At 39.9% G+C, this 21,729-nt stretch overlaps 1 long non-coding RNA gene across 1 annotated transcript in view; it reads right to left on the bottom strand.

Moving 5' to 3' along the window:
- LOC118524219 (uncharacterized) overlaps positions 1 to 20,875 on the bottom strand; it is a 29,638-nt gene extending 8,763 nt beyond the window's left edge. Inside the window, exon 1 of the long non-coding RNA XR_004911514.2 lies at positions 20,745 to 20,875. This is a non-coding gene — a long non-coding RNA (uncharacterized LOC118524219). The remainder of the gene's footprint in view (positions 1 to 20,744) is intronic.
- Positions 20,876 to 21,729: the final 854 nt, after the last annotated feature.

Genomic DNA, 21,729 nt, shown 5'->3' with positions numbered 1-21,729 from the left:
AACCCCGTAACATTCAACTTCAATTAGAAACCACAGTAGGCAAGAAACAAGAAAGGTCTCAAATACACAACCTAACCCTACACCTAAAGGAGCTGGAGAAAGAACAGCAAATAAAACCTAAACCCAGCAGGAGAAGAGAAATAATAAAGATCAGAGCAGAAAGCAATGAAATACAAACCAAAAGAACACTAAAACAGATCAACGAAACTAGGAGCTGATTCTTTGAAAGAATTAATAAGATTGATAAATCTCTGGCCAGACTTATCAAAAAGAAAAGAGAAAGGACCCAAATAAAGAAGAAATAGAAAACCTGAACAGACCCATAACCAGTAAGGAAATTGAAGCAGTCATCAAAAATCTCCCAATAAACAAGAGCCCAGGGCCAGATGGCTTCCCAGGGGAATTCTACCAAAACATTAAAGAAGAATTAATACCTATTCTTCTGAAACTGTTCTAAAAAATAGAAATGGAAGGAAAACTTCCAAACTCATTTTATGAGGCCAGCATTACCTTGATCCCAAAGCCAAAGACCCCATTAAAAAGAATTACAGACCAATATCCCTGATGAACATGGATGCAAAAATTCTCACCAGAATACCAATAGTATCCAACAGTACATTAAAAGGATTATTCACCATGACCAAGTGGGATTTATTCCTGGGCTGCAAGGTTGGTTCAACATCCACAAATCAATCAATGTGATACAATACATTAATAAAAGAAAGAACAAGAACCATATGATCCTCTCCACAGATGCAGAAAAAGCATTTGACAAAGTACAGCATCCTTCCTTGATTAAAACTCTTCAAAGTGTGGGGATAGAGGGTACATACCTCAATATCATCTGTTCATGTCATCTATGAAAAACCCACAGCAAATATCATTCTTAATGGGGGAAAACTGGGAGCTTTCCCCCTAAGGTCAGGAACACAGCAGGGATGTCCACTATCACCACTGCTATTCAACATAGTACTAGAAGTCCTAGTCAGCAATCAGACAACAACAACAACAAAAATAACAGGCATCCGAATTGGCAAAGAAGAAGTCAAACTCTCACTCTTTGCAGATGATATGATACTTTAAGTGGAAAACCCAAAAGACTCCACCCCAAAACTGCTAGAACTCATACAGGAATTCAGTAAAGTGGCAGGATATAAAATCAACGCACAGAAATCAGTGGCATTTCTATAATGAGACAGAGAAAGAGAAATTAAGGAGTTGATCCCATTTACAATTGCATCCAAAACCATAAGATACCTAGGAATCAATCTAACCAAAGAGGCAAAGAATCTGTACTCAGAAAACTATAGAATACTCAAGAAAGAAATTGAGGAAGACAGAAAGAAAAGGAAATACATTCCATGCTCATGGATTGGAAGCACAAATATTGTGAAAATGTCTATGCTACCTAGAGCAATCTACACATTTAATGCAATCCCTATCAAAATACCATCAACTTTTCTCAAAGAAATGGAACAAATAATCCTAAAATCTGTATGGAACCAGAAGAGACTCTGAATAGCCAGAAGAAGGTTGGAAAAGAAAAGCTAAGCTGATGGCATCATAATTCCGGACTTCAAGCTCTATTACAAAGCTGTCATCATCAAGACAGTATGGTACTGGCACAAAAACAGACACATAGATCAATGGAACAGAATAGAGAGCCCAGAAATGGACCCTCAACTCCATGGTCAACTAATCTTCGACAAAGCAGGAAAGAATATCCAATGGAAAAAAGACAGTCTCTTCAACAAATGGTGTTGGGAAAATTGGACAGCCACATGCAGAAGAATGAAACTGGACCATTTCCTTACACCACACACAAAAATAGATTCAAAATGGACGAAAGACCTAAATGTGAGACAGGAGTCCATCAAAATCCTAAAGGAGAACACAGGCAGCAACCTCTTCGACCTCAGCCACAGCAACTTCTTCCTGGAAACATCACCAAAGGCAAGGGAAGCAAGGGCAAAAATGAACTATTGGGACTTCATCAAGATAAAAAGCTTTTACATAGCAAAGGAAGCAGTCAACAAAACCAAAAGACAGGGGCCCCTGGGTGGCTCAGTCGTTAAGCGTCTGCCTTCGGCTCAGGTCATGATCCCAGGGTCCTGGGATCGAGCCCCGCATTGGGCTCCCTGCTCAGCAGGAAGCCTGCTTCTCCCTCTCCCACTTCCCCTGCTTGTGTTCCCTCTCTCGCTGTGTCTCTCTCTGTCAAATAAATAAATAAAATCTTAAAAAAAAAAAAAAGAAAAACCAAAAGACAACCGACAGAATGGGAGAAGATATTTGCAAATGACATATCAGATAAAGGGCTGGTATCCAAAATCTATAAAGAACTTACCAAACTCAACACCCAAAGAACAAATGATCCAACCAAGAAATGGGCAGAAGACATGAACAGACGTTTCTGCAAAGAAGACATCCAAATGGCAAACAGACACATGAAAAAGTGTTCAACATCACTTGACATCAGAGAAATCCAAATCAAAACCTCAATGAGATACCACCTCACACCAGTCAGAATGGCTAAAATTAACAAGTCAGGAAACGACAGATGTTGGCGAGGATGTGGAGAAAAGGAAACCCTCCTACACTGTTGGTGGGAATGCAAGCTGATGCAGCCACTCTGGAAAACAGTATGAAGGTTCTTCAAAAAGTTAAAAATAGAGCTACCCTACAACCCAGCAATTGCACTCCTGGGTATTTACCCCAAAGATAAAAATATAGTGATCTGAAGGGGCATGTGCACCCCAATGTTTATAGCAGCAATACCTACAATAGCCAAACTATGGAAAGAGCCAAGATGTCCATCAATAGATGAATGGATAAAGAAGAAGTGGTATATATATACAATTGAATATTATGCAGCCATCAAAAAGATGAAATCTTGCCATTTGCAATGACATGGATGGAACTAGAGGGTATTATGCTAAGTGAAATAAGTCAATCAGAGAAAGACAATTATCATATGACCTCACTGATATGAGTAATTTGAGAAACAAGACATAGGATCATAGTGGAAGTGAGGGAAAAATGAAACAAGACAAAACCAGAGAGGGAGACAAACCATAAGGACTCAATCTCAGGAAACAAACTGAGGGTTGCTGGAGTGGTGGGGGGTGGAAGGGATGGGGTGGCTGGGTGATGGACACCGGGGAGGATATGTGCTATGGTGAGTGCTGTGAATTGTGTTAAGAGTGATGAATCACAGACCTGTACCCCTGAAACAAATAATACATTATATGTTAATAAAAAAAAATAATAATAATAATAATCAAATGTAAAAAAAAAAAAAAACACAGTAGGCTGGACCAGGAATTTATAAACTTGGGTCCCACTCCCAGGTAGTGCCCTGATGGTGCATTCTTTTTTTTTTTTTTTTTTAAGATTTTATTTATTTATTTGACAGAGAGAGAGAGAGACAGCAAGAGAGGGAACACAAGCAGGGGGAGTGGGAGAGGGAGAAGCAGGCCTCCTGCCGAGCAGGGAGCCCAATGTGGGACTCGATCCCAGGACCCTGGGATCATGACCTGAGCCGAAGGCAGACGCTTAATGACTGAGCCACCCAGGTGCCCCTGATGGTGCATCCTTGGTCAGTTCAAGTCCTTTGTTCCTGCCTTTCATCTGAAACATGGAAATGATAACGTATCTTCAGCTTACCTTATAGGTTTGCTATGGGAGTCATATTGTATAATGCGGAGACTTCCCAAATGAGTAAAAGAAAATGTTTGGGGGGAAATAGGGTACTTTGTCTCCTGCTTTGATTTGGTTTTAGTTATCTTCTTTATTTGGAAAGTTAAAGCATTAAGAGAGCTCATAAATTGTGGTGTTTGACAAAGTGGGACACAGTTTTAAATGTTGAGAAACACTGAGTGGAAGTATGTGCTTTGTACAAATGTTCTTATACTAAAAGCATTGTAAGCATTCTCTTCAGTGAATAAAACTACTTTTTGCTCAATAAGCAAACAGAAATTGGGATATATTATACTTTATTAACTAAGACAGAGAAGCAGTCACATAAACTTTTTAAGGTTTTGGTTGGACTGAAAAAGCATTCTGAGTTCCCTGCATCACACCAAGAGCTCTTTCCAGTCCCTGCTGACTTGGATTCAGTACTGACATGTGATTCAGTACTCTGGTTGGCTTGGGGTGATCTCAGAGGTGAAGGAGGGCGTTAAGGTCAGCAGATGTGATAGGGACTTCTGGCTGTGATTTGAGGAACCCATGGTCTAGGGAGAGAAGACACAACACTCATTTCCTAAGGCCGTGGTCTCTTTACATTTGCTTATCATCAGCTCCCGCCTTTCCATTCCTCCTAGCCCACCTCCTCAGATCAAAGTTATCCCCTAGCTTACTTTATTTTATTTTTTAGGTTTTTATTTAAATTCCAGTTAGTTAACATACATTGTAATATTAATATCAGGTGTACAATGTACAGATTCATCACTTCCATACAACACCTGGTGCTCATCATGACAAGTGTCCTCCTTCATCCCCATCACCTTTTTCACCCATCCCCCACCCACCTCCCCTCTGGCCACCACCAGTTTGTTCTCTGTAGTTCATAGTCTATTTCTTGGTTTGCCTCTCTCTCTCTTTCTCTTTTTTCCCCATTTGCTTGTTTGTGTTTTTTCTTAAATTCCACATATGAGTGAAATCATATGATATTTGTCTTTCTCTGGTTGACTTATTTCACTCAACACAATACCCTCTAGCTCCATCCATGTTGTTGCAAATGGCAAGATTTCATCCTTTTTATGGCTGGGTAATATTCCATTGTATATATATATACCACATCTTCTTTATCCATTCATCAATCAATAGACACTTGGGCTGCTTCCATAATTTGACTATTGTAAATAATGCTGCTATAAACACAGAAAGGCGTGTATCCCTTTGAATTAGTGTTTTTGTATTTTGGGGGTAAATACCCAGTAGTGTGATTGCTGGGTCATAGGGTAGTTCTATTTGTAAGTTTTTGAGGACCCTCCATACTGTTCTCCAGAGCGGCTGCACCAGTTTGCATTCTCACCAACAGTGCACGAGGGTTCCCCATTCTTATTTTAATTGTATTTCCATAATGTTATTTGCCCCAGTCCTGCACCTCTTTATGGAAAGACCCAATTGAAAGAGAACGTGAGAAATTGTGAAAGACCAATTCCTGCTTCATTTTGCCTGTCATAGCAAACTTCCATCTGGACATTGTGGTTTGGGCAGCCTTCATGTGTGTTCAACCACTCATTTAAAACATGTTTGTTGAGAAGCTATTATTTCCCAGGAACTATGACAGGCTCTGAGAATACAATACTAACTAAAACAAATGGAGTTTACAATTTAGTGGGAGGTACAATCAATTAAAAAGATAATTTTAGAGTGTGTTATATTTATTTGGGGGCTAACAAAAGGAGAGAGACTTTTTCTCCCTATTTCCTTGCTGTCTGTACTGTTATGATCCATATCTGCTTCTTCAGTCCACTCCCTTCCCCCCACTTACCACCCCCAAGCTCCATCCCTTTCTCACATACACACTTACTGGTGGCTAAGAAAAGGGCAACATTTTCAAGGAAATAAACAGCTGGTTAACTGGTAAGTATTGTCCAAGATTACTTTAAAAATCACATTTATAAGTGATAATGTGAAACCAGATTCTCTGCCAAATTACCAGTTTTTCAGCTACAGCCTCGACTCTGTCAGATCTGCTTTATTTATTAATAACTCATTTAACATCAGGCAAGATTCGGTTGTTCCAATGAACTTGAACACAAGCACCATGAAATCATCTGACTTCTATGCTTTTCCACTGGCAATAGTTTTGAGATGGTGTTACTTTGCTAGTGTGGGGGTGATTCCTTATAAACATTCCTGATACTTCAAATCATCCTGCTTCTTTTATTATCATCAGAGAATGGAGAAGTCAAGGGAAGGATTACACAATGATTCAACTCAGATTAACATTTGGGCAAGACATGAATCCTGCAGCTTCTCTTCAGTGGGAACTTCAAGATAAATTTCTACCTGGATGAGCTTGCCACTCTTTACACTTGTCCTCAATTAAGCATCTGCAATTATTCTTTAGGCCCCAAATTCCTATTATTGGCCTATTTATTTTTACATAGAAGAGACAGCAGGTCTCCAAAGAAGCTTGTGCTTGTGTAAGATGACACAGGACAAGTGCCCCAGCACAGGCCAGAAGAGTGGCAGCCCAATCTCCCAAGGTCACCTTCTCTATAGGGCTGCGGTCAGCACCTTATAAGCCACTTCTCGTTGCTAAGGTGTTGGTGGCTTAGGGCTTAAAGATTTACTCTGAGTATACTACTTTTTAAAATATGAATATCCAACAATTTTCAAGATGGTAATTCTCCCTCTACCAACAGCAGCTCACAAACATTTGCGGAGCATTACAGGGCTTAGAAAGTCATGGGTCTGGCAAAATCAGCCTTATTTGTATCCATGTTCTGCTCATGACCATCAGTAAAACACTCAAAGGATGATACCATAAGTGTTCAAATTAATGGCAGGCACAATAGTATTCTATTATTGGAATAAAAAACTATGATAAATTAAACAACTGACCCCAAACTATCACCTCTTTCTGCACAGAAGCTCTGTGCCATGTAGCTTTGCGGTTCCTTCCGTTAGGGCTGGGTTTATTTCCTCCCACACTGATGCTGGGCTTGGCCAGCATCTTGCACTGGCCAACAGGAGTGTTGTTATAGGAGATTTGAAATGGGACTTGCCCTCCATGCTTCTGACACTGCCCAGAGGAGTGTTGACCCAGCTAGCTCATTGGCAGGATGAGAGACAAGGAAAGAAGACCTGGACCCACCTGTAACTTAGAACCAATTGAACAGCCTAGATTTACTGTCAGCCAAACTACAAATATGTGAGTAGAAATAAAGATAAGAATGCTTGGAAGTCATTAGTGGTTCTCCATGGAAGTACAATTATTGGAGATCGTTGTTTTCTTCTTTGTATTTTCTGTGTTTTCTAAAGTTGCTGCAGTTATCATGCCAATAAATAAGATGATGCTGTGGATCTCCACTGGCCTTAAGTGAACCATAACTGAGAAGGTCACTGAAAAATGTTAGACATTTCTCCTGTGCTGTTTCCCATGGGCCCTGCTGTATTCCCAGAATACAACCTTGGAAAACAAAGCATCACAATTCTACTTTTATACTCTTTCCTCAGGTTTGAATAACCACAGTCATAAATTAGATTCATTGTTTTAAGTCTGAATCATGTACTTACCCCTAACTGTTGGACTTTGATTCAGAGAGTTATTTTTACTGCTTACTTTATGGGGTAAAAAGATGGATTGAGGTGGTCTTTTAGAGAAAGGCTAGTAACCTACTAATGATTTTCAAATGCACCCTAGGTTTAAACTTTACACTTTCTAAAACTCATTACCTTTCTAAACATCAGCAGCAGTTAAAATGTAATTGTAAATAGGTACATTTATAATAGCAATAGACATATGAGATATCTAGGAAGAAATCTAACAAATTATGTGCAAAACTCTTATGAAAAAAAGATATAATTTTATTAAATTTATTTTAAAAGATAAACAGAAAAGAAATCATGTTAATGGATAGGAAAATAATATCATTAAAATTTCCATAAAAGTAAATTACTAATTTAATTCAATACTAATCAAAATTCCAAGAGGATTTCTTTGATGGACCTTAGCAAGCTGATTCTGAAATGGATTTGAAAGAATAGAAGAACAAGAGCAGCCAAGACAAATGCCTCTCTAGGTTGAAAATCTCACCACATGCAATCAAATTATCAAATACTGATTGTATTTATGTTCCTGGCACGGTACCGGACACTGAGATTACCGTGATTAGTGAGATCAGTAAACAACAGTAAGGTAGTCCTGGTGGACGCTATAAAGGAGAATCATGTGACAGCTAGGGGGATGCCCTAGAATTCTAAGATGAAGTAAGGTGGTCTGTGGAGCCATTTGCCGGCTGTAATGGAAGATGGCATGGTTATGATTATGATTATGGTCCTACAAACTATTTCTCCTGAAATCTTACAATCAGGGGTTATTCTTAATTAATATCAAAGCATGTGGAATTTCTCTGGGCTGCTTCTGTTTCCTGAGACCTATACGTAGGGTCTGAGCTCTATTCCCATTCCTTGGCATCCCAGCTACCTTTCAATTCATCCTGTTAAAATGGAAGCTGATAAGTGGTTTATTCCTCCTGGGAGTTCATGGATTTGAAAGATGAATTTTTGAACACAAAATATCTTAAAGTTAAAAAGGAATGCATTTATAATAACCTGTAATGGTATAATTTCAAAATGTACATCGCCAGAGATCTATTTGGAGAAGGGCCTGGGGATGATTTTCTAAATATAGTTTAGCCAGGGCCCTCACCATGACATAGTTGAAGCCCTTATAAAGAAGCAAATTTGCTAGCAACACATATCTTGCCTGTCAGTAGAGCAGGTGGGTGCGCAGTGATTCCATAACAAAGAAATGAGGACTCTGGGTCCCTAATTCTCCCAAAGTCACCCTCAGCTGCTGGTTAACATCTAAGTTCACACGCCAACATACCTCAATACCCAGGCAGTGAAGGAGGGAGAAAGCATAACTAGTGCAAAGAATGTCCAAAGAGTGAAAATTTATGATCATAAAAAATAATTTTTTTCATTGCAGGAGATTTTGCCTTTATTTATATTGTTTGACATTTTATGAAATATACCATTCACCTGTTATGTGTGTGCTTATAATTAAATAATTAACAACAGAAAAGACTGTTGAGGGTGCCAATCTTCTATCTACATATCTGCACATGCATATATATAAAAATTGGATAACAGTTCATATTTAGAAATTATATATATGTAATATGTATGCCTTTTTGAATTCAGCATTTCCTAGATTAACAATGCATTCTCTAGTGACTATGAAAATGCTAGCTTTCTCTACTTGAATTTTTCTTACTAGTTATTTATAAATCATAATCCATTATGTATTTCAAAATTTAATTTCTGATTCTGCATTTACCTTGATGCTTAACTTCAATACCTAGGAGATATTTCCAAAATGGAAAAATTAACAAAATTAAAGGCCTTTTAAGGGCTTTTCTTTTAACTAATTTGAAAATGGCTTTCAAGATTGAAAAATATTTGTTACTTGACTGCATTATCATTTATAGTCCAGTGAAATGTAAGTCAAACTGGGTCTTGCTTTGGATTTGAAGCTTTTGGCCTGAGTATGGAAGGTCTTAGAGCTGAAAGATACACCCTCTACCCAGTTACACAGAATCACACAGTTTAACATTGTAATGATCGTTGTTTAAAAACAAAACTTTGGGAAACTTCTTGGTTATAAATCAGAATATTAACTACATCTAAAATTTTTGAAAAGCTATAAGGGTTTGTTTTTTTTTTATGTTTTTTTTTCTATTTATTTATTTATTTATTTGATGTAGTGTTCCATGATTCATTGTTTGTGTATAAGACCCAGTGCTCCATTCAATATGTGCCCTCTTTAATACCTATCACCAGGATAACCCATCCCCCCTCCCCTCTCCCCTCTAGAACCCTCAGTTTGTTTCTCAGAGTCCATAGTCTCTCATGGTTCATCTCCCCCTCTGAAAAGCTACAAGGGTTATGAAAGGAAGCAGAACATGCTGGATATAATTTAACAGGGTAGGCTCACAGCTAAGCACAATGTTAATAGCAGAAATAAAAAGTGCCAAGAGACACAGTCAGAATTTTCAGAATTTTACCTTGACAGTGTTTGGTCTTGTTCAGATTTGAAGTCCCAGTGAAATCAAAGCCAGGGTTCCAAAAAATAAGTTGATTTTAATGATTTTTGCAAATTTAGTCATGATTTTGTGGAGGGGTAGACTTTTGAATTTCCTTACTCTACCATTTTTGCTTCTCCGTTTTTGAAGGACAATTTGCTGCATGTAGAAATCAACTGTTAGAGCTGTTAAGGATACACTGGACAGGAGAAGACCCTTCTCTCTTACTGCTTTCAAGATTGTTTCTTGGTCTTTTGTTGCTTTGATTCTTCTAGGTGTAGCTCTCCTTGAGTTTATCTTTCTTGAAACTTGTTTGAGTTTCTTAGATGTGTAGATTATTTTTTTCATCAAATTTGGGAAAGAATATCCTTTCTACCCCTTTCTCTCTTTCCTCTCCTTTGGGACTCCCATTATGCATATGTTGGTGCACATGATGGTGTCTCACAGATCTGAGACGGCTTATTTTTCTTTATTTCTTTTTCTTTGTTTCTCAGACTGGATAATCTCAGTTAATTTATCTTCAAGTTTTCTCTTTCTTCCTTCTGACATCTCAGTCTGCTGTTAGCTACTACACTGAATTTTTTTCGTTTTAGTCATTCTATTTTTCAGTTTTGGAAGTTCTCTTTAATATTATTTTATAATTTCTATCTGCTTATTAATATTCTCTTTTTGCTGAAATGTCATACTTGTACTTTCCTCTAGTTCTTTAGACCTCAAACCAGGTCTAACATTGGTTCCTAGGACATGTTTATAATGGCTGATTTAACGTCTATGCCTACAAAGTCCAATGTCTCTGATTCCTCATGAAGAGTTTCTCTTGACTTTTTTTTTTTTTCTGTGATGAGCCAAGCTTTCCTGTTTTGGGATATCTCATAATTTTTGTTGAAAGCTGGGCATTTTAAATAATACAATGTGGCAGCTCTAGGAATCAGACCATTTCCCTGCTCCAAAAGGGTTATGGTTCTTTCTCTTTGTTGTTACTATTATGTTGCTGTTTGTTTTGTGACTTTCCTGAATTAATTCTGTAAAGTCTGTACTCTCTATTATATGTGGTCACTGAGGTCTCTGCTCAGTTAGCTTAGTGACCAGATAATGATTGAACAGAGATTTCCCTAAAAGCCTTGAACCAGTAAGTCTCCTAAACTTGGCTATGGGGCTCTGTTTGTGTGTTGGTGTTTCTTTAATGCTCTGGCAGGCACTTTACAACACTACATCATCCATTACATCCTGCTTATGGAGACCCTCAAGGCAGACACAAAATGAGAGATTTGGACCCTCTCAGGTCTTTCCTGGGCAGCTTGGGCATGACTTTTTATAGTCTCAGGAATATGTTGGAGCTTTTCAAAGCCCTATGAACACGTCATCCCTCAGATTTTCCTTCTGTTATTTTGGTCAGCTTCTTGTTTGCCCCCAAAGTTATTGCTGCCTCAGGCAGCTATTATATTAAGCGATTGCCACTGATCTTTTCAACAAATGCCCCAGGGAAAAGACTGTTTACATGGAGTAAGCTCTGAGTCAGATCAAATAAAAACAAGTCCTTGAGTGGAGGTTTCCAGAGAACTGCCAGACCTGTCAAATAGTAACAATTATCTGGGCATGGGATGTTGGGCAGCTTCAAACCCATCCTACCCCATCCAGTGGCTACTAGTCTGCTACTTCTCACAGCCAGCTGTTTGTTTTCAATACCACTGCAGAACTGGCACAGAAGGGTTAGAACAGGAAAAGTTAAAATGCCACAAATCAAGATTCAGCCATTTTCCTTGAATAAAAATTCCTTGGGATGTTGCAAGCCTTTGGTTAAATTCTAGAATATTGAAAAAGTTTATTTTGACAATTTTGCCAGTGTTCTCATTGCTTTTATGGAAGAACAGATTTTTCAGGTCCTTACTCCAACATTCTGGGAAAGCTGTTTAATCTGCACGTGGAAATTTAAAAATAATGTCTATTTACCTAGTAAAAGGTGGTTAGCAACTAAAATGTATAGTAGTTAGAGACTACTAAAGAGGTAGAGAAGTAGCAAATGGAGAAGTCCTGAAGAATACAAAACAAAGAAAAATCAACTTAGATGAGTACCCCCACCCCAAGCCAAGACTTAGATCTCTAGGGAGAGGCTGTGGCTGCCACAGATGCACACAGTGCACCAGGCTGAATATACCCTTGCTAGAGGGCAGGGCTGACTGAATGCAGCATCCCTAAGGTGAGCACCCACACCGCCCCATGTTGATCCACTGGCAGATAGCAGAAGCAAAACACCTTCCACTTGCTATTAACAAATCTTAACATTGCCAGCTGGAAAAGAGATGTCTAGTGTCCAGTTTTCATATCACAAAGCCAGGCCAAGAAAGGTGAATTTGGATCAGAGAAGCAATATATTGATAACCAGGACAGCACCTTTTGATAATGGAAATGTAATTCTCTGTAATGTATCCAAATTTAGTCTTTCTGTCATCCACACAGAAGCCAGCATTCAATAAGCAACCCCCCAAATGATAGCTTCTTTATTCAAATGATGCCTCAGACTCATCAGAACACAAGGTCATTTATCTAGGAAGCCTTCATCTTATTAGCCGACTTCCAAATTTTTTCCTATGCTCATCTGGTAGGTTCTTTGAGAGTGTGAATTTTTATTTATTTTAATATTTTTCATCTCAGGTCTAGTTGGTTAAACCTGAGTAGCTGAGGGCCTAATATATGTGAGTTTTCAATTCAATAATAGAAATGGCTTAGTGAGGCACTTAGTGAATTCATTTAGTGAAGCATATCTTATGAACTGCCAGGTCGATTCAGACTCATTACATTTAGGTGGTATGAGTAAGTTCTAAAATGTAAACCAAAAAGGAACAAACTAAAGCGTAGAGTCAGGGAGCCACTTGGCAGCAGTGAGCAAAGACAGAAGTCACCCTCCTTGTGGGTGCTTATCTGCAGCTGGGTCTTAGGATTTCCTGGGGCAAAAACCTCCTGACAGAGATTTTTAAATAACTTTGTTTGAGATGTCATCTTCCATAACAGCTTCCTAGCTACATGTCTATTTACAAAACAAAAGAATTGGTTTTGGGAAAGCATAAAAACTAAATACAGTTAGCTTCAGGACACAATAAAGAACCACCACGTGAGTAATTGTTACCTAGCAGGAGTCTAGCTATTTCAGAGAGCATAAAATTGCATCAGAACTGATGTTTTATGAATCTCCTTGTCATCCTGAGTATTTTACAGTGGTTTCCTTTTATTCTCCACCTAAGAATATGATGTGACTCACCCTAGTTCATAAACATTGGAATTTAAGGGGGAAAATAATGTAAAATGCCATTTTCTGGAATATAAAATGCAGGCAACAGGGTGAAGAAGAGACAGGAATAAGCCCCTTTTATTCACAAATCATTTCAGGGCACCGGCATCCACTAGCAGAAACTAATAGAAGCCACATGGCTTCATATGGCTTGAACGGGTCAACAGCCTTTGCTGTTATAGAAGTAATGGTCAGCAGCAATGTCCAAAATAGCCAAACTGTGGAAGGATCTGAGATGTCCTTCAACAGATAAATGGATATAGAAGATGTGGTTCATATATGCAGTGGAATATTACTCAGCCATCAGAAAGGATGAATACCCACCATTTGCATCCACATGGATGGAACTGGAGGGTATTATGCTAAGTGAAATAAGTCAATCAGAGAAATACAATTATCATATGGTTTCACTCATATGTGGAATATAAGAAATAGGGCAGAGGATCATAGGGGAAGAGAGAGAAAACTGAATGGGAAGAAATCAGAGAGGGAGACAAACCATGAGAGACTCTAGACTCCAGGAAACAAACTGAGGGTTGTGGAAAGGGAGGTAGGTAGGGCGATGGGATAAATGGGTGATGGACAATAAGGAGGGCACGTGATGTGATGAGCACTGGGTGTTATACACAACGAGTGAATCACTGAACACTACACCAAAAACTAGTGATGTACTATATGTTGGCCAATTGAATTTAAATTTTTAAAAAAGAAGTAATGGTCAGTCAAGATTATAGAGATAGGACAAGAAGAGAAAGAAAAGATTCAAAATGACAGAACACAAAATTTCTGCAATTGCCAGATGATTTGGTAACCAGAATGTGAGTTATTATGGGGAAAGTACCTAAAGTACCTTTAAAGGGAGATTATCTTCACCCTTGAGGTCGGATCAGAAACAGAGGTTTTATTTCCCAGTGTCAGTCACAGAAAAACTGTAACCCCAAACCACGAGGAGCCATGTGCTTACCTCAGCGGGGGTCCCACCTCCTGTGCCTTTCCAGCTTCCAGGCAGCCAGTATCCCACTCCTGAGGGCCAGTAAACAGCTACCTTAGGGCTCCAGAGCAACTGGGAGGTTTCCCAATGGGATTAGCCAGCAGGAATACCAGATGCCTGGCAGAGTGACTTCAAAAATAAGCATGGACCATGAATTTTTCCTAAGGTTTAAAACCACTGATTTCTATTAGAGTTTTAAGGATTAGAGTATAGGATATAAAAATCTGTGGACTTTCGTATCCTCATCTGCTCAAAAGAGGGCTGTGTTAGGGATGGGCAAAGGGTCCATACACAATTGTCCAGGATTAATGCAGCTTGCTTTTCTCCCTAGAAGTTGGTGACCCACCACAACTGTTCCAATAGCAACGGCCCAAGCCAATTTGGAGCTCAAGGAATAAGATAGGCCTGATACCACCATGAGCTGCACACCTCACTTCATTAACGGCTGGATTTAGATAGTCCTCTCTTCATTACTTTCACAGCAGACAGGCCCAATACCCACCTTTCCAAGTTCCCTCCTATTGCTTCATCAGTATTGCTGTACACTTGGACAAGAAATACCCACAGAAAGATCAGGCTTGCAAGTCTTGAGAATGCAGTCTGCATTTTATCCACGCTTACTTCACACTCTTCACTTTCAAAGAGCAAATGACCAATGCAACATCTGGAGACCCTCTCATGTTACATTTGGGGCTTTTGTCTACATGGACATTAAACTCTCTGTGGAAAGTATGTGCTGCAAAAAATGTACCTCCTCACTTTTTTTTTAATTTAATTTTATTATGTTATGTTAGTCACCATACAATACATCATTAGTTTTTGATGTGGTGATCTACAATTCATTGTTTTCCTATAACACCCAGTGCTCCATGCAGTATGTGCCCTCCTTAATACCCATCACCGGGCTAACCCATCCCCCCACCCCTCCCCTCTAAAACCCTCAGTTTATTTCTCAGAGTCCATAGTTTCTCAAGGTTCATCTCTCCCTCGGATTCCCCCCCTTCATTTTTTCCTTCCTTCTCCTAACGTCCTCCATGCTATTCCTTATGTTCCACAAATAAGTGAAACCATATGATAATTGACTTCCTCTGCTTGACTTATTTCACTTAGCATAATCTCCTCCAGCCCCATCCATGTTGATGTAAAAGTTGGGTATTCATCCTTTCTGATGGCTGAATAATATTCCATTGTATATATGGACCACATCTTCTTTATCCATTCATCGGTTGAAGGGCATCTTGGCTCTTTCCACAGTTTGGCTATTGTGGACATTGCTGCTATGAACATTGGGGTGCATATGGCCTTTATTTTCACTACATCTGTGTCTTTCGGGTAAATACCCAGGAGTGCAATTGCTGGGTCATAGGGTAGCTCTATTTTTAATTTTTTGAGGCACCTCCACACTGTTTTCCAAAGTGGCTGTACCAACTTGCATTCCCACCAACAGTGTAAGAGGGTTCCCCTTTCTCCACAACCTCTCCAACATTTATTGTTTCTTGCCCTGTCCATTTTTGCCATTCTAACTGGTGTAAGGTGGTATCTCAATGTGGTTTTGATTTGAATTTCCCTGATGGCTAACGATGATGAACATTTTTTCATGTGTCTGTTAGCTGTTGGTATGTCTTCTTCAGAGAAGTGTCTGTTAATGTCTTCTGCACATTTTTTGACTTATTATTTGTTTTTTTGGGTGTTGAGTTTGAGAAGTTCTTTATAGATCTTGGATACCAGCCCTTTATCTGTACTGTCATTTGCAAATATCTTCTCTCATTCTGTGCGTTGCCTCTTTGTTTTGTTGACTGTTTCCTTTGCTGTGCAGAAGCTTTTTATCTTGATGAAGTCCCAAAAGTTCATTTTTGCTTTTGTTTCACTAGCTTTTGGAGATGTATCTTGAAAGAAGTTGCTGTGGCCGATGTCAACGAGGTTACTGCCTGCATTCTCCTCTAGGATTTTGATGGATTCCCATCTCACATTGAGGTCTTTCATCGATTTTGAGTTTATCTTTGTGTGTGGTGTTAGAGAATGATTGAGTTTCATTCTTCTGCATGTGGCTGTCTAATTTTCCCAGCACCATTTATTGAAGAGATTGTCTTTTTTCCATTGCATCTTTTTTCCTGCTTTGTCTAAGATTATTTGACCATAGAGTTGAGGGTCCATATCTGGGTTCTCTATTCTGTTCCATTGGTCTGTATGTCTGTTTTTGTGCCAGTACCATGCTGTCTTGGTGATCACTGCTTTGTAATATAGCTTGAAATCGGGCAACGTGATGCCCCCAGCTTTGTTTTTCTTTTTCAACATTTCTTTGGCGATTCGGGGTCTTTTCTGAATCCCCACAAATTTTAGGATTGTTTGTTCCAGCACTTTGAAAAATGTCATTGGAATTTGATAGGGATGGTGTTGGAGGTATAGATTGCTCTGGGTAGCATAGACATTTTAACAATGTTTATTCTTCCGATCCATGAGCATGGAATGTTTTTCCATCTTTTTGTGTCTTCTTCAATTTCTTTCATGAGGGTTCCATAGTTCCTAGAGTATAGATCCTTTACCTCTTCGGTTAGGTTTATTCCGAGGTATCTTATGGTTTTTGGTGCTATTGTAAATGGAATCGTTTCTCTAATTTCTCTTTCTACAGTTGCATTGTTAGTATATAAGAAAGCAACTGATTTCTGTGCATTGATTTTGTATCCCACCACATTACTGAATTGCTGTATGAGATCTAGTAATTTGGGGGCGGAGTCTTTTGGGTTTTCCACATAAAGTATCATGTCATCTGTGAAAAGAGAGAGACCCCAACAAAAAGGAGAATTTCAGACCAATATCCCTGATGAATATGGATTCCAAAATCCTCAACAAAATCCTAGCTAATAGGATCCAACAATGCATTAAAAGGATCATCCACCACGACCAAGTGGGATTTATCCCTGGATGCAAGAGTGGTTCAACATTCACAAATCAATCAATGTGAGAGAACACATTAATAAGAGGAGAGAGAAGAACCATATGGTCCTCTCAATTGATGCAGAAAAAGCATTTGACAAAATACAGCATCTTTTCCTTATTAAAACTCTTCAGAGTATAGTGATAGAGGGAACATTCCTCAAGTTCATAAAATCCATCTATGAAAAACCCACGGCAAATATCATCCTCAATGGAGAAAAGCTGAGAGCCTTTCCCTTAAGATCAGGAACACGTCAAGGATGCCCACTCTCGCCACTATTGTTCAACATAGTACTAGAAGTCCTAGCAACGGCAATCAGACAACAGAAAGAAATAAAAGGTATTCAAATTGGCAAAGACCTCTTCACTTTTTTTAAGAGTCACACTTTTAAAAAAATATTGAAGTATAATTAAGATACAATGTTATATTAGTTTCAGGTATACAACATACTGATTCAACAATTCTATACATTACTCAGTGCTCACCATAATAAGTATAGTCACCATCTGTCACCCTACATTATCACAATAGTATTGACTATATTGTCAATGATGTACTTTTCATCTCTGTGACTTATTTGTTTTATAATTGGAAGTTTGTACCTCTTACTCCCCTTTATCTATTTTGCTCATCCCCCTACCCACCTCCCCTCTGGCAACCACCAGTTTATTCTCTGTGCTCAAGAGTCTTTTTAGGGAGTCTGGGTGGCTCAGTCATTAAGCGTCTGCCTTCGGCTCAGGTCATGATCCCAGGGTCCTGGGATCGAGTCCCGCATCAGGTTCCTTGCTCAGCGGGAAGCCTGCTTCTCCCTCTCCCACTCCCCCTGCTTGTGTTCCTGCTCTCACTATCTCTCTCTCTGTCAAATAAATAAATAAAATCTTAAAAAAAAAGAGAGTCTTTTTATTTGTTTGTTCATTTGTTTTGTTTTTTAGGTTCCATATGTAAGTGAAATCAAATGGTATTTGTCTTTCTCTGTCTGATTTATTTCACTTAGCATAATACACTCTAGGTCCATCCATGTTGTTGCAAATGGCAAGATCCCATTCCTTTTTTTGTGGCTGAGTAATATTCCTTCATGCATATGTATATCTTCTTTACCCATTCATCCATAATTCGGCCTTTGGCTAATTCAGAGGTTGAAATTACCTCGTAAGAGGCCAGCTAATTGCTTTTTTGAATCTACACTAACTTCACATTGAGCCTACTCTCAGAGGTACGTAGGCTTAGTAATAGAAAATACTTCAAGCTCTTCTACAGTCATTACTCCTGAGTCACTCAAACTGTACCGAGGTTTAACTGGCATAGGACTATTGAGTTCACAAGGAATATCTTTTAAAAGTCTGGAAAAGAGTATTAATTCCATAATTATCAATAATTACACTCAGCTTCCTTTAAAGCAAAGATACTTAAGGCAGAAAGAAAAAATATACTGTAAGTTCAAACCATCTTTATACTTGCTTTCCTTTATCTGGCTCAAGAAAGTGGCTCAAGATCAACCTAGTTTTTAGACTGGAAAGAAGTTTTGGGACAAAGTATCACTTCATGAGGTGCATATGGAACATTAGCTCCTGCTGGAGTCCCAAGTTGTACATACCTTGAGGGTTATAATTACATCAGCAAGTGATACCCACTGGAATACTTGCCTCACACAAACTGATAAAAACTCCATGTTGGACAATTTCTAATCTGCAGCCTGTAAATCCGTCTTCCATGCGTACCTGAATTCTTTGGCCAATTAGCCCACTGGATCCCACCATCCTTCCCAAGGCCAGGGTTTCCAGCCCAGGCATCCCGCTCTACCATCTAGAACCACTGATTCTCCTGTCTGGGCCTCTTTTTCTAACCCTTAAAATTAGGCAGGTCTTTCTCAGCACTAGGATTTTAGGATTCTTTCTTTGAGGCTCATGTAAGTTCCAGCTTCCTTACGAGGAAAGGGGAAGGAACCCGTGTGGTTACCCAGTTCTCAAGGGTGTGGGTGGGGTCAGAGGTGCAGATAGTAGGACTGCTGTCCAGCATCAGCTCTGTCTGGCATCTGCCCGGCAGTCCTATAGTTAAAAAACATTTTTGTTCATTCTTCCTTAGGACTGACACTTGAGAAAAATGTTTTATTTCCCTTCAATTAATTTTCTATCTCCTCAAAGATATGTTTTTTGCAAATATACACCATAAACTTGACCTTCTCCTTGAACTTATTTAAAAAGTAAATTAAAAAGAAAATCAACTAACAAGTGTTTAGTAAAAATCTATTTTATAGTCATTATTGCTGTGCCAGGGCGAAGAGGTATATAGCAAGTTTCTTCCCAGAAGAGTTGATAAGAAAGTGACCAAAGATTAATTAGTAATGAAATCAAAAAGTAACCCGTTGGTAACAATGTCAATTAAGGAGCAGCCCCGCAAAGTCCCTGGGACTTTGTGGTGGGCTGTGAGGACGGCTCAGGAGTCCCCTGCAGAGTCACACCCAAAGCCACCTGGCTTCATCCCCTTGGTCATATGCCTGTGTCTGAGCTCCTCTGCATCTGGAAGTTCAGAGAGCCCCCAGGGCTCCAGTTCCACCAGCACCCTGTGCCCGTCCACTGCCCCAAGCCCAGGGACTTCTTCCCTCACTTCTGCTCCGCATTTTGCATTTACCTTTGTTATATAACTTATCACTTACACTGCAAAGTAAACTTTTACTTGGGGGTGATCATTCATCTTTCTACCACCGAGCCACGGCGGCTACCACACACACGGTAGGTCTTCCACAAGCGATGAATCCAGGTGATTCCTCTAAGAGCGATAGTGCATGGAAATGCTTCATGGAAACCTTAGGGTTCCACCTGAGCATTGAGGATTTGGGATGAAATGTGGCTACTGAAAGCTGTCTCAAAGGCATTGTGGTGCACAGGCCAGTGGGAGCAAAGGGAAGGAAAATAAAGGAGAGAGCACCCCACAAAAAACAGATAAAAGCTTAGAATGGAGCCCGCCATCAAGGCCCTTAGAAACCAGGTGGCAGAGACGCCACCTGATTCTGTAATTGCAGGGGAGCCCTGGGAGTTCCGCAGGAGGAGCAGGGCATGCGGACAAAACAGACCAGTTCCTGACCCCTGCTTGGCACAGGGCAGCAGTGATTCCCTTCTGTGGGCTTGAGACCAGGAGACAAGGGTCTGGGAAGCAAGAAGCAGAGGCGGGAATCCTGGGAAGGAAGCAGCAGGGGCGGGAATCCTGGGAAGGAAGCAGCAGGGGCGGGAATCCTGGGAAGGAAGCAGCAGGGGCGGGAATCCTGGGAAGGAAGAAGCAGGGGCAGGAATCATGGCAGGCTACTTGACTACGAGGGAGTGGTTGTCCTAATCAGTTTAGTGTAACAGCCAGTAACTGAAGGTTCAGGGTATCTCCCCATGATGAGTGTAGTCTAAAAATTGGGAGGAGAGGCCTGAGAATACTTAACTCAGGGAGGCTGTGAACTTTCCCTGTGTGCCTGTGGTTCCCCAGCAACACAGTGGAAACAGGAGCCAAGCCTGGATTGTGTTGGTTGCTACCCAGAGCAGCCAGAATTAGCCGTAGCCCAAGGGGTGAGTACAAGCTGTAGCTTTGGGGTGTAGCCAAGTCTAACATCAGAAGAGCAGCGGCCATCAAGTGAGGGGTCAGTGGGACTCAGTAAATGAGTGAGACAAAAGGTCAGGCATGGAGGCAAGAAGGCGAAGCAGGATATATATAGTCAAGATATTTTCTGAGACAGATGATATAAATTAAACTAAAACCAGTTTGCAAAAATTGAATTTTTTTACTCACGTAACTGTGAAGTCCAGCAGTGTTAGAGGTTGTGGACAATGATGCAATGGGGACCTGGTCTCAGTCTCTCCTCCTCCCTGCTCGGCTAGCTCACTGACAACTCCCTTCGGAGGCCACATGGCTCATGTGACCTTCCCTGAGCAATGCCAGAAAAAAGGAGGCACCTTCCCGTCCCTGTAATCCTGTCCCAAGCCAGGAGTTAAGTTTCATTGGCTCTACGGGCCACGTGTCCATCACTGAGGTAATCACAGCAGCCAGGACGTGTAATGCTTGGATGGCCAGAGCTAGTGTCGTGGCAAGTCCTGGAAAATGTGGAGAACAGATGGCTCACCAAAGAAAATCAGGGTGCTGTCATCATAAGAAGAGTGACTGGCCGAAAGAAGAGAATGTGTACAACAGGAGAACAGGTTCCTACGGAGAATCCCTTTACCACTGCGTGCCAGCATCTGACGTGGGCTGGGCCGACGAGCTCCCCATCTGGGAAGGGTGTCGAGGATTTCAAAGAAGAGGGAGATAACAATTTTTCTTAAATGGTTTCCTGTAAACTTGATTTTCCCACCCTTGGCCATCTGTCAGATAGTCAGATTTAAACCAAGCTAATGATACTTATGCTCGGCCAAATTAATTTATCATTTCTTCTAGGACTAACATCAAGAAATATGCCAAATAATGGAGAAATGGACTATTAAAGTTTCTCTGATATCATCTACACTGTGGTATCTTTCCAAACACAGAGTTAGGATTCAGCTTTTTCTACCAGCAATGTTTTGCCATCAGATCCTGATACATAGTATACAATAATATCATTTCAGGATTATACACAAACCCATCACTTGACCTGATGACCTTAATACTCATTTATACAGTAGGTGAATGTCTTTAAAATTTTTGTTTATACAAGAGATATCACTGGTGGGTGTATTTTTAAATCTGGGAAAAAAAAATAGTTAAACTAGCCTGGGAAGATTTATTCTTAGTGAATCCA

The sequence above is a fragment of the Halichoerus grypus genome, chromosome 12 (genome assembly GCF_964656455.1).
Source record: "Halichoerus grypus chromosome 12, mHalGry1.hap1.1, whole genome shotgun sequence".
NCBI lineage: Eukaryota > Metazoa > Chordata > Mammalia > Carnivora > Phocidae > Halichoerus > Halichoerus grypus.
The sequence above is the reverse complement of the archived record's forward strand: the minus strand, read 5'-3'. Positions and strand labels throughout refer to the sequence as shown.